This window comes from Lycium barbarum, chromosome 7 (genome assembly GCF_019175385.1).
Source record: "Lycium barbarum isolate Lr01 chromosome 7, ASM1917538v2, whole genome shotgun sequence".
NCBI classification, from domain to species: Eukaryota; Viridiplantae; Streptophyta; class Magnoliopsida; order Solanales; family Solanaceae; genus Lycium; species Lycium barbarum.
This window is the reverse complement of record NC_083343.1, coordinates 8349172-8362219: the sequence shown is the minus strand read 5'-3', so window position 1 is coordinate 8362219 and position 13048 is coordinate 8349172.

Below are 13048 nucleotides of genomic sequence, written 5' to 3'. Positions count from 1 at the left end.
TGGCTTAAAAAAATAAGTCTACTAAAACAATAGGTCGAGTTACTTTTTTAAAGCCACATGAGATTTTTCTTAATTAAAAAATAAGGCAAATGATTTTTTTTTAAATCTGTCATCGAAAAGGGTATATTTACACCATTTGTGTAACGGCGTATATATGCACCACTTTTTTAACAAAAGGTATATCTGCTCTAAATCAATAAGTAGAGGGGTATATTTGCACATTTTCCCTACATACTATGCCTTAAGGCATAGTTCTGTTCGGTAACTTAATTTCTACAGAACTATGCCTTAAGGCATAACTTTACCCTGAATAGACATATTTTGCTATGAATCTTGTCTTCCTATTTTTTATTTTTTATTTTTGACTCCGCTGGGTTTCGAACCCAGAGTACCGAGGTATTTTCGATCACCTTTTTAGCTGAAGGACAACTATTAAAGGCCAGCAATTTGAGGAGCAAAAATTAAAGACCACCTCGAAATAAGGACATTCCTGCGAATTGCCCCCGCTAGAAAGATATGAATATCAGCATGGGCCACAAGCCCGTATATTATATTGGGTCTGAATGCCTGATTGTATCTCTTTAAGCTTTTTCAAACAACTAGGCCATATCACCTTTGGGCTTGTCAACAACATTATCCAATAGGTGTAAATGGCTCAGTGCGTGGCCCAAACCAAAAGCTCGACTCTTGTTTGAAGTTTGAACATGAGCAGAGGCCTTATTTGTTAATTTTGTTCCAAGTTTTTTTTGTCTAGTTTCTATCATTTCAATTTTCAAGTATATATTGGCATACTTCAATTGTTCTCGTAAAGATTAAAGTCAAATTCTATCGAATGATTCAAATGGAAACTAAAAGGATGATTTTTTACTTAAGTATATTCATGATCAATTAATTAAAATCCATAAGAGTAACTAGTATGGTCATCATTATTTAAGTGGTTCAGTTCACATGCATCATTTAATAAAAGCACTTTAGTTAAGTCACCTCTATTAATTGTATTTTCTCTACCTTAAATTATGTTATTCGCTTAATGTCACTCCTGATGTTGGGTTAAGTTTGAATTTAGTAGTTCGCTCGAGGATCTCACCTTTTTCAAGAGAAAGATGTATTCGTGTGGAGCTCGACTAAATCTAATAAAGTTCATTTTACTTTAGTCACAAATTACCCTCTCAATATATGAAAGCGACTTGAAGTCAAGTCTAACATGATAAATTTAGTAGGCGTTTTGGCCATAGAAACTAAAAAAAAAATCACTTTTTTTTTGAATTTTGGAGTTAGAGTTATGTGTGGCCATAACTTTTGCAAATAGTTTTTTTTTTTTTTTTGGTTGAAATGTTCTTTTTCAACTAGGTGAAAAACTTGTTTTTTCTTGTTTTCAAATTCCAAATATAATTTCAAGTTGTATTTGAAATTTTTATGACCAGATACTAATTTTTGAAAAAACTAAAAAAAAAAAAATCCAAAAAAAAGTGTATAATTCTTAAGGCCAAACGGGACCTAATTTTACTGCAACTTATTCTCTCTAACTAAAGAATATGTTAAATCATGGGTCCCTTTAAATAATGCTTCTTCTAGAGTTTGAGAAGAGAGTGAAGAATAGAAAACAAATTCAAACATGAATAAATAAACAATCTCTTTCAATATCGACATGAAAATGACAACTTGTACGTGTAGGGCTTCACCTTACCATTATCACTTAATCACTAAGAATCCCAACAACCAGACAAAAATAGGTTCCATTATAATATCCAAAATTGAAAATTCAAGCAAGGAAATAGATTAAATAAAAATAAAATATTAATATGGTCCATCTACTAGTTTACTAGTCAATGTCAAACCCACAATTTTCCAAATGTACGTTTCTTTCCATCTTTATTTTTCTTTCTTTTTTTCCTCCTTCTTGGTTCTTTGACTAGAAAGTAGAAACATCATTTTCTTATCTTATTGATGGTTTACTTAATTGGAGGATTAAAATAGAGAAGAAGGTTCTCTATCTTGACACCGAAACCTAACAAATTTGGATTAATTTGTTTTTATTGTATTGTGATGGGATATTTGTCCAAAATCCTTGTAATATTTAAAAGATACGTTGTTTATTCTTTATAGGTTGACAAAAATCTGCTATCAATAGAATCGATCAACTAAACTAAGTTAACCTAACATTTGTTTCTTGTGGGATTTCGTCTACCCATATTGTACTAGTATTATACTTAATTTATTTAATCATTTGTTTATTTATTTATTTATTTTATTCTTCGAATAAAATTAATCAAGTTGCGAGTGGATTATAGTGGTGAACTTTCTATACAATTAGATGGCTCAATACAAGGATGAAATAGATGGGTCGACAAGAGAACAGACATATTATCTAATAAGAATGGAATAAAAATAGAACTAGCATCCAACATTTCAAATAGGATTAGATATAATCCAATGCTAATTTCAAAGTTGTCGAGCCAACTTTAACTTTATTAATGGAAGCTTCACCACTAGCCAACCTAAATTATAGCTAATGAAAGAAAAGTTCCTCAATTTCCATTAATGACCACATAACAAATAATTTTCCGCCACATAACAAATTTTACATAATCAACGTGTCAAAATTTTACAGAAAGATACCACCCATCATTTTCACTCTAAAGTGAAAAATAAAATCAAAATCGAAAATGATAATATTGAAATGTGTGCCAACAAACCTTATCAAATTCAAAAACTTAAACAAAAAAGAGGGAAAAAGGAAATTGTCCTCTTTTTTGTAATCCCACTATTTCATTTAGCTTATGCGCACCGCTTAAAATTGCTCACTCTTAAAAAATTAAGAGTATTTTTATTAATTTATCCATAAGCAAATGCCTAGAAAAAAAGAAAAGTTATTTAATGATTCTTAATTATGCAAATAAGAATAATTTTAAAAAAAATAAGATCAATTTTTTCTTAAAATCCTACTTATTTTGAAATAAAATGAAAGGCTTAAAACACCATTTATTTTAGAAATGCAGGGAGTATGTTTGAAGCTTCTTCAAAATCTTCGAATATATTTGTATCATCTTCGAGAAAGCCTTCATATCCATTTCTATCGGGAATTCTGTGTGAATTAAAAAGAAATTGAACTTTTTGGAGCACCGTCAAGAATTATTAAGAGAGAGATAGGATTTCTATATTCTTGGTCAGAATTTTCAGGTTTGAGTCATAATGTTAAAAAAGCCTTGATAAAAAAAAAGGTTTCTTACTTAGTAAGTCTTACGCAACACAAATTTGAGTTAATTGAAACTCTAATATGAATATCGGACACCGAATGAAAAAAAAAAAAAAAAAAAAAAAAACGAATTGAAATCCCTTTTTGGCCTTTGCAATCGTCATTGTCTCCAAAATACTGGAACTTTTTTGAAATCCAGGTGATTTTCTTTTCTTGCGTTTTGACCAAATTGATAACAAAGTATGAAATAACTAACCATATGTTGTAGACAACCATAAAAGTATAAAACACTTTGTTTACTATAAAAAGGTGCAATAATAATTAATTGTCCATATCCGAAAGTTCAGCTGAAGCAGAGGAAAAGTTTCCAAAGTGTGATTAATTAAGTAATTTGTTGATTTAGATTTCTTTAATCAAAGAAAAGAAGAAAAAATAAAGTGCTCAACTAGTGTTAGTGTGAATTAAATTTTCAGACTTAATGACAAAATAGCTGGAACCAAAATTGAGTATTTATTGCATTACTTTAACTTAACTAGTTAAATTGGTTTATTCCCAATCCATTTGCATTTTACTTCTTTTAATGCAACTACTCAAGCTAACAAATCTAGAAATCAAGTTAGTTTTAGAAGAGGAGTAGCTTGTGGAGTCTGTTGTCAAATTATGTTGAGGATATATTTAATCATACCTTCCAAATATACATACAAGATGTTTGGATAAGCTCAAAAGTTTGATGATCAATCACATTTTAACTTATGTAAAGCATTTGATATTTATTAAAAGTGCTTAATTTATGACTTTTCAGTTTATAAACACTTTAATTGGATCGAATTCTTCACAATTTCATTTCTAACTCTCTCCATATTCCATATTTGCCATAGCTCTTTTATTTTTTGTGTATAAATACTTCTAAATTTGTACTTTCTGTACATACTTAGACATTTAGTCATTATAATTTTAAAGAATACTTATCAACATATTTTTATCAAACACAACAACTTTTTATTATCAATTTAAGCATTCTATTAAAAAAACCGAATCATTTATTTATAAAATCAGCTTCAACGCTTAGAAATCTTTTCAAACAACTTAATGCTTATAGTATAACCCAAACCGGCTCATAATTTCCAATTTCTGAGAGTCAAAACATGTCCTTCCTCTCATTTGACAAATCAAGAATTCCTAGTTAAGTTCATGTTTAAACTCATGTATAAAAAAAACAGCTACTTAATTTCCCTTCCAACTAAATTAATAATGCATTGATTTATCATTCCCTCATAAAGGGGTGGAAAAAGTTAATTAGATCACTATAGATAGATTTCATTTCAATCCTCAAAAGCCCCACACAGTTGAATAATTATCCATTTGCATACACTTTGTACTTTCTGACAATAATTTACTAAATTCAAGAGTATAAAAAGGATGACATGCGTAAGAAAATCTTCAACTTGCACAGGGAGCAAAGAATCACTTTTCCCCAAACATTTCAACTTGTTTTTCTTTATGTTACTTACATTTTTCTTTTGAAAGAATTTGTCGCCGGACCCTTTTTTTTTTTTAATAATGATGTATTTGTGTCAACTTGCTCGTACCTTGATTTTCAACGCATAAGGATTAGATAAATTTTTTTCTTTTTTTCTGAAATTTGAAGCCTGATTTTTAATAAATTTTGTTCAACTTATTAAATGTTAGGTCATATTTTTAACTGTAATTTGTCATTTCTTTTTGTTCTTCATTCGATGCCCGATACTCGTTTTGGGCCTCAAAAGGTTAGCAAAAAGAGAAGAAAATGGGTCATTTTTCCTTTTATCACTTAGGAGCCGTGTAAGATGAAATGACTAATGAGAACAAATTAAATCATATAATTTTATTTTTCAATCTTTTGACTTGTCCTACGACACCGAGCCCTAATTGAGAAAATCAGTTATTCACAATCATTCATGAATGAATCATTTGAAAAGTTAATGATTACTAATCCTCAACTAACTTGAGTTCGCGTCGTTAAGGCCCATAAGAAAAAAAGCGCTCCATATCAAAAAAAAAAAAAAATTGAGGACTCGAACTCAAGTCCTCTGATTAAGATTATTTGTCTTACCACAAATCTTGGTAATGTTAACTGCAATCTGTCACCAAACCTTATTTGAACAGATGAAATTTGCTTCACTATAAAATTCCATCTTTTCCAGGTTGAAGTTTCCACTGGCTTTCCAACATCATTTATCTTTACAAATTAATAGTAGTAAATATGTGGGACATGTTTTTGGCAGTTTTCTTTTCTCCTTTTCTTCTTCTCACAACATGTGAATTTTGTCTCCATTTAGATGCACCTTTTTATGCAAATGAATGATGGAATTTTCCAAAGTGCATTTTGCTTGGTTGACTAAAAGATATACAATGTAATTATATAACCGACCACCTTGCTTCATCCATAACAGTATAATAAAGTATTTTAATATTCCAACACTTGAATCTAAATCATCGGTGAAACAAGGTACCTTATCATTTAAACTTATATTCTTCTTTATTTCTCCATTTTATGTACTCAACTGAAACTGTTAGACAAATTGAATTAAGTTGGTATTGAATTCTATGTTGCCAACTACATTCCAAATTTAAAGTTCCAACCAACCTCTTTTGTTTCTATTGGAAATAATAATTCAAAATTGTAAGAAATCAAAATTGATTAGGATTTAATATTTCAATTCATGTCCAATTAGAATTTATATTTAAATTAGTATAGGAACAGGTTTTCCAGTTTTGAGTTGAAGTAGGCTTTATACTATTATAAATAGGGTTGTTGCTAGTTATTTTATATTGTGGAGATTGTAGAGAGCATTAAGAAATTCATAGAGTTTATCAATAAAATATTTTCCTTCAAATTTGTATCAGAGCTTCCACGGTCCTGATAGAAAATCAAAGAGCTTCCGCTGCTGACGGGCGGCTATGACTCATATATGCCACTCGTCTGGCCAACGATGATATGTTGGCAAATGTCGGGCTAATGAGATGCATGAAAAACAATCATGTTGAGAAGGACTGACAAAAAGATTGTAAGTTTAAAGAGGTGCAAGCACATATGGTACAAGAGGAAGAACATCTTCTCTAAAAGTTAAAAGAGAAGGTAAAAAAAAAATGGAAGGTTGGTGAGAAAGTACATCAACAAAATTGGAATATTGGAGAGAAAGTGTTCCAACGATTGTGAAGGTTGAAGAGAAAATGTTTCAACAATTGAAGGTTGATGAGAAAGTGCATCAACAAAATTGGAATGTGGGAGAGAAAGTGCTCTAACGGTTGAGAAGGTTGAAGAGAAAGTGCTTCAACAATCGAAGGTTGAAGAGAAAGTGCTTCAACAAATTGGAATGTTGGAGAGAAAGTGTTCCAACGATTATGAAGGTTGAAGAGAGTGTTTCAACAATTGATGGGTTGGAAACAAGTGCCACAACAATTTGAAGATGGTGACAAGTGGATCAAGAATTAGATATACAATTTTGAATTACGGGAGAATGTTGGAAATAATAATTCAAAATTGTAGGAAACCAAAATTGGTTAAGACTTGATATTTTAATCCATGTCCAATTAGAATTTATATTCAAATTAGTATAAGAATAGATTTTCCCGTTTTGAGTTAAAGTAGATTTTATACTATTATAAATATGGCTGCTGCTAGTTATTTTATATTGTGAAGATTGTAGAGAGCTTTAAAAAATTCATAGAATTTATCAATAAAATATTTTCCTCGGTTTCTTTTTCAACGTTTTTATTGCAAGAATTAGGGAAGGAGAATGGGGACGATGCCAGAAATGAACCTACATAATTTACAGTAATAACGTCTCAATAAAAAAAAAATATTTAAATCACCCTTATTCCATTAAAACCTACACTATTTTCCAAAAATCACATGTCGGTACTAGTAAATTGTAGGTTTTAGTGATAGTCTACCCTATATCACTCTAGGGCATGTGTGTTTCTTTCTTTTCTTTTTTTCTTGGGTGGTTGGATGTAAATTTACAAAAGCATATGTGTAACTTAATATAATTTTAACAAATAGAAATGAAAGTACTTGTTAGACCCGACCCATAATAGTGGAGGAAACAACGAGAATAATAATCTATCCTAGCTTGTGTGGGCTACGAAGATTTGAAATGTGATACCTTAGGCAAATTTTCTATATAGGGGCAAAATACGAGAGAAAGGTTGAGTAAATATGGAAACAAGCTTTGGATTTTAGGGGTACGTTTTGAAGTCCTGCGGGTCTAGGTTTAAAGCAAGCAATATTACTAGTGCATTCACTACTAGAAACAAAGATTTTTTCATCGACATTCAATGTGAAATTTGTGCTATAAAACATTATTTTCCCACCTCACCACTGAATCGGCTCACTGTGAAACACATAGTGGGAAATAGGTTTTCATTGAAACGCTGGGAAACTTCCTAATTTTCTCGTTTGAAAACACTTCTATATATTTAGGTTTTTCCCACCGACATTCAGTGAAAAATAGCCACTGAACATTTTTCAGTGGGAAAATAGAGATTTTTTTAGTGGTGACTCGGTTATTACAAGTGATCTCGGAGTCACTTAGTGTGCGATCTTAGGCGACAGTGGGCAAAGGCAAAGATCAACGAGGATACTGATGCGAACCCAACAAGCACAGGGCCTTTCACAAGAAGTCAAGCAAGAAAACTTCAAGAGTTGCAAGCCTTGTTCATGAAAAATGATGCCTTGGAGGAGATTGAAGAGAAGACTTCGCGGATTTACAACGTTTGAGAGTTGGCATTGGAAGAGTTGCAAAGTGGCTAGAAGCGCAAAATGGCTAAAAGTGCAACTATGGGGCTAAGATTGCAATTGGAGGTCATACTTGCAAGTTATGGGGTTAGAATGGCAATTGGAGGTCATAATTGCAAGTTATGAGGTTTCGAATGCAATTGAAGACCCATGGGGTATTTTTGCAAAAGAGCCACTTTAGGGCCTTTTGTGTAATAGGCATTAGTATAAATAGTTCTTTTCATCCATTTGGAAGACTTAGATTTGATATTGTGTGAACTCAAATATTGAGAGATTTTAGTTAATAGATAGATTGTTAGGTTACTACACTAAGTTTGATTTTATTGTTGCAAAGTGAATTTGCTTATCTATTGAATTCATCTAGATTGCTCATTTGTGGTTTCCAATTGAGTCTTCTACTTGATTCAAATTACTTCAGTTCTTTTGGTTGAATTCACAATAGGAGGGTTTAAGTTTAATATACTTAGATTTGCCTATAGCATTCATTACTAATTGGGTCAAGTATCTATCCTCTATTCTCCTTAACCCCCAATTCTTCATCTATCTGTTGTTTTCCTTTATTTTTGTTTACTTCTTAGAGTTTCCTTAGGTTGAATCTTATCATTTGGTATCAGAGCATAGGCTAAGAGATTGTTCCCACAATTTCTAATCCTAGGCTCAAAATTTGAAAATCACACAAAAAAAAAAAAAACGAAAATCCAAAAAAAAAAATCGAAAATTGTTTTGTGGTTTGATTTTGTTGTTTTTGAAGTTAGATTTGAGTTTATTGAGGTGAAAAACATCTAAATTCGAATTTTGAAGTTGTTTGGGTGGGTTTTGAAGTTTTCACCATTGAAGCTTCATCAAAGCTTGAAGACTCAAAAGTGGGTTTAGTGATTGAGAAGCAATTGAGGCAAATTGAATATTGGGTTTTGCTCTCTAAGTGATAAGGAGCTTAGATCTTAAATTTGGAGCAAAAACGAGTTGATTTGGTCCTAGATTGCATTTGGGCGTTCTTGGTGTTCTTAAGAACATTCATATCTTCATAGTGGAGACGAAGACCAAAGAAGAGGGTTTGATCCAAAGGTTTTTCCAAGGACAAGTGGAAAGTTGTTTGTTGGGACAAAAAGGGCAAGTCCTAGGTTGTGTGGGGCCTAAGACGTCATCAGATCCAAGAAAATTCGGCCCAAATTTTGAGGAGCATGAGTTCAATACGAAATCACTGAAGCCACTATACGGTCCCACATACGGTCCGTATAAATTTTACGGTCCGTAAAATTGGAGGCCCAAAAGTTACATTCTGTAAGTGATTTACGGTGGGAAAATACGGATCGTAAAAATTTTACGACCCGTAGATTTTGGTCCGTAAATTTGGTACCAAATTTTTGAGTTTCTGTCCCTGTTCTACGGATACCTCTTACGGTCCGTGAATTATATACGGACCGTATAAATTCCACAACCCAATCCGTGAATTTGAGGTACATTTTCAATTTCAAATTTTCATTTCATCTCAATTCATTTCTCAAAAACTTCTTGAGCCTTGATTGTAAGTGATTGTTTCCATATTCCTTAAGTAGGGAACAAAAAAAAAAGTATAGAATTTAAAAAAAAATCGTTATTTCAAATTGATGCATTGGATCAATTGAGGCTTCAAGACACCATTTTCAAATTATCACCTACCCGGGCCCTAAATTTCATTTATTTTCCGATTTTAGCATTTCAATTTCTTTTGTCTCTCAACTAGTAGCCACATAGTAGTTATTCCTACGTGTGTTTACTAGTTCTTGTGTTCGCATTTCTTTCGTGCTAATTTCTTTCAAGCTTTTCTTCGTTTTATTTCGTTGAAACTTTATTGGCTCTCGTCCGTTTTGCTTTTGAGTCGTCTGTCATTCATCTAAACAAGAATCCATTCTACCACAAAGGATAAGCAACGTGTGAATTCGATTAGACGAGTGATTCATCAACAACTTCGAAAATGCACGACGTGTGGTAAGGTTGAGAGTTCAATACGAGTGAAGTGAGGCTTTTATTGCTAATCTTGTTTGCTAGTTTTGCAGGTCATCATGTCTAACCAAGGTGATAGGACGCAAGAAGTAGTAGATATTTCATCCATAGCATGTTCATTGGCTATGATCATGAATCAAATCTCGGGCATTCAAGCAGGTATGGAAGAGATGAGAGGAGAGATGAATGGTGTGAATGGGAAGTTGAAGGGAATGGATGAACGGGTGGTGGGTATTGAGAAAGTTCAAATGGAGGGTTCGAGTAGAATGGGCACTCCCCGTTCTAGGAATGAAGTTGATGGGGATAAAACACAAGATACCACTCCAACCATTACTCCCGGACAAGCACATGCCTTGTGCAATCCCAACACCACAACCACCTTCACCCAAAGAGCTCCACCACCCCAAACAACCAACCTCACATCCCAAAACTCCACATTCCAAAACACTAATCGACAAACCTATCCCCAAGTTTACCAACACAACCCGAATGAGGCAATCCCTCAAGTAACCTTACAACAAACACCCCAAGCTCCACCCTAAGTCCAAACACAAGATCCCTTTCCTAACCAAAATCAATACCAACGCCACTACGAATATCCCATGAATGAAGAAGAGTATCATGACTATTCACAAGGTAGGTGGTAGGATGATAACCGACAAGGATGGCGGCGTGGAGGAATGAATAACCAGGGGAGGGGAGGAAGAGGAGGTTTTGAGAGGTTTCCGGGCCATGACCCTAGATTCCAAGGTCATGTAGACTTAGGGAGGGCCCAAGGTTATGAGGACCGGGGAAGATGGCAAGATAATGAGCGAAATTTGAACACCATCAAGGTGAACCTTTCTACGTTCCAAGGAGGTAGCAATCTGGAAGAGTTCCTTGAATGGAAATTGCAAAGTGAGTGCATCTTCCTCACAAACAATGTGTCCGAAACATTGAAGGCAAAGTATGCCCTCACTCAATTTGAGGGGTACGCTTCTACTTGGTGGGAATCCAAGAAGTTACAAAGAGCTCAACAACACATCTATGATCTCCCAACTTGGAACGACTTGATTGAGCTAATGGAGACAAGGTGGCTTCCACCTACATACCACCAAGATGCACTCAAAAGGTTGTACATGTTGAAGCAAGGGTTAAAAAGTGTGGAAACGTACTTTGATGAGTTTAAGGATTTGTGGATGAAGTCCAAGATAGAAGAGCATGAAGAGTACACTAGTATAAGGTTTGTAACCAACTTGAATCGAGACATCTCTAAGCCGATGAGGCTCAAAACCTATAATAGTCTTGAAGAGGCATTTCATGACGCATCCAAGGTCGAGGCGGATCTAAAAGAAGAGAGATCCTATAAAGACAAAAGCAAATCGTCTTCAGCTTGGAACAAAGGCAAAGAAAAGTGGAAAACTTCCACTTGGGATTAGCCCAAGAGCAACACTCAAGCACCTCAAGCCAAATTCGATTACAAAGCCAAGGGTGATGACAAGGCTAAAGGAGGTAACAATTCTAACACCAACTATAACCGACCTTCTACAATCTAATGCTTTAAGTGCCAAGGGAGAGGGAACATTGCGAGTGAGTTTCCCAATCGGAGGACTATCACAATAGTGAGGGATGGGTATCAAACCGATGATGAACATGAGGGCGGGGATGGTCATGAAGAAGGGGGAGAAAGAAGTGTGTGTGAGAGTGATTCCAATGAAGAGATTGAGATAAGGTATGAAGAAGCCTTGAATCATGCTATTGTGGCTAGAAGAGCCATGAGGGCTCTAGCTAGGGAAGAGAGTGACCAAAGGGAGAACTTGTTTCATGCACGGTGCAAAATTGTGGATAAGGTGTGCTCATTAATCATTGACGGTGGGAATTGCACGAATGCCGTTAGTCAATTTTTAGTTGAAAGTATGAAATTTCCCACCCGCTAGCATACTAATCCCTATAAGCTCCAATGGTTTAATGAATGTGGTGAAATGAGGCTCAACAAGCAAGCCATTATCAAATTTAGCATTGGCAAGTACCAAGATGAGATTGTGTGATATGGTACCCATGCAAGCTTGCCATCTATTGCTTGGAAGACCTTGGCAATTTGATGTTGATGCCCAACATAGTGGGAGAACTAACAAGTACTTATTTGTGGTCAAGGGGAAGAAGTACATTCTTAACCCATTAACCCCTTACCAAGTGAGTCAAGATTATAGAGTGATGAGGGAGCTTCGAGAGATGTATCAAAGGGAAGAAAATGAGAAGAGTGAGAAGGAGACTTTGTTGGTCATAAGTGGAGAGAGAACATCTCAAGATGGTTCCAAGAAATGTTTGTTGGCCAAACCAAGTAATTGCTTGAAAGGGGTTGACGAGAGACACTTCATGGTGTGTCTTGTCAACAAGGATCTTCTTTTAAATGCTAACCAAGCTACTACCACTTTGCCTAGTAGTATGTCTTCTCTTTTGCAGGAATATGAAGCCTTGTTCCCGGAGGAAATGCCCGATGGCTTACCTCCCTTGAGTGGTATTGAGCACCAAATCGACTTTGTACCGGGTTCCCAAATTCCCAACAAACCGGCTTGTAGGAGCAACCTGGAAGAAACAAAAGAATTACAAAGGCAAGTGGATGAACTTCTTAAAAGGGGGCTAGTGAAGGAGAGTCTTAGCCCGTGTGCCGCTCCGGTGATTCTTGTTCCAAATAAAGATGGTACTTGGAGGATGTGCATTGATTGTAGTGTCGTAAAAAAAATCACGGTAAAGTATCGCCATCCCATTCCGAGGCTTGATGACATGTTGGATGAGCTTTGTGGCTCAAATGTGTTTTCAAAGATTAATCTTAGAAGTGGCTATCACCAAATCCGAATGAATCCCGGTGATGAGTGGAAAACGGCCTTCAAAACCAATTTTGGCCTCTATGAGTGGCTTGTCATGCCATTCGGACTAACCAATGCACCTAGCACTTTTATGAGGTTGATGAACCATGTCTTGAAACACTTTATCAACAAGTTTGTGGTTGTTTATTTTGATGACACCCTTGTGTATAGCAAATCAATTGAGGAACATGTAGGCCATTTGAGGCAAGTATTTGATGTCTTGTTGCGTGAGAGGTTGTTTGC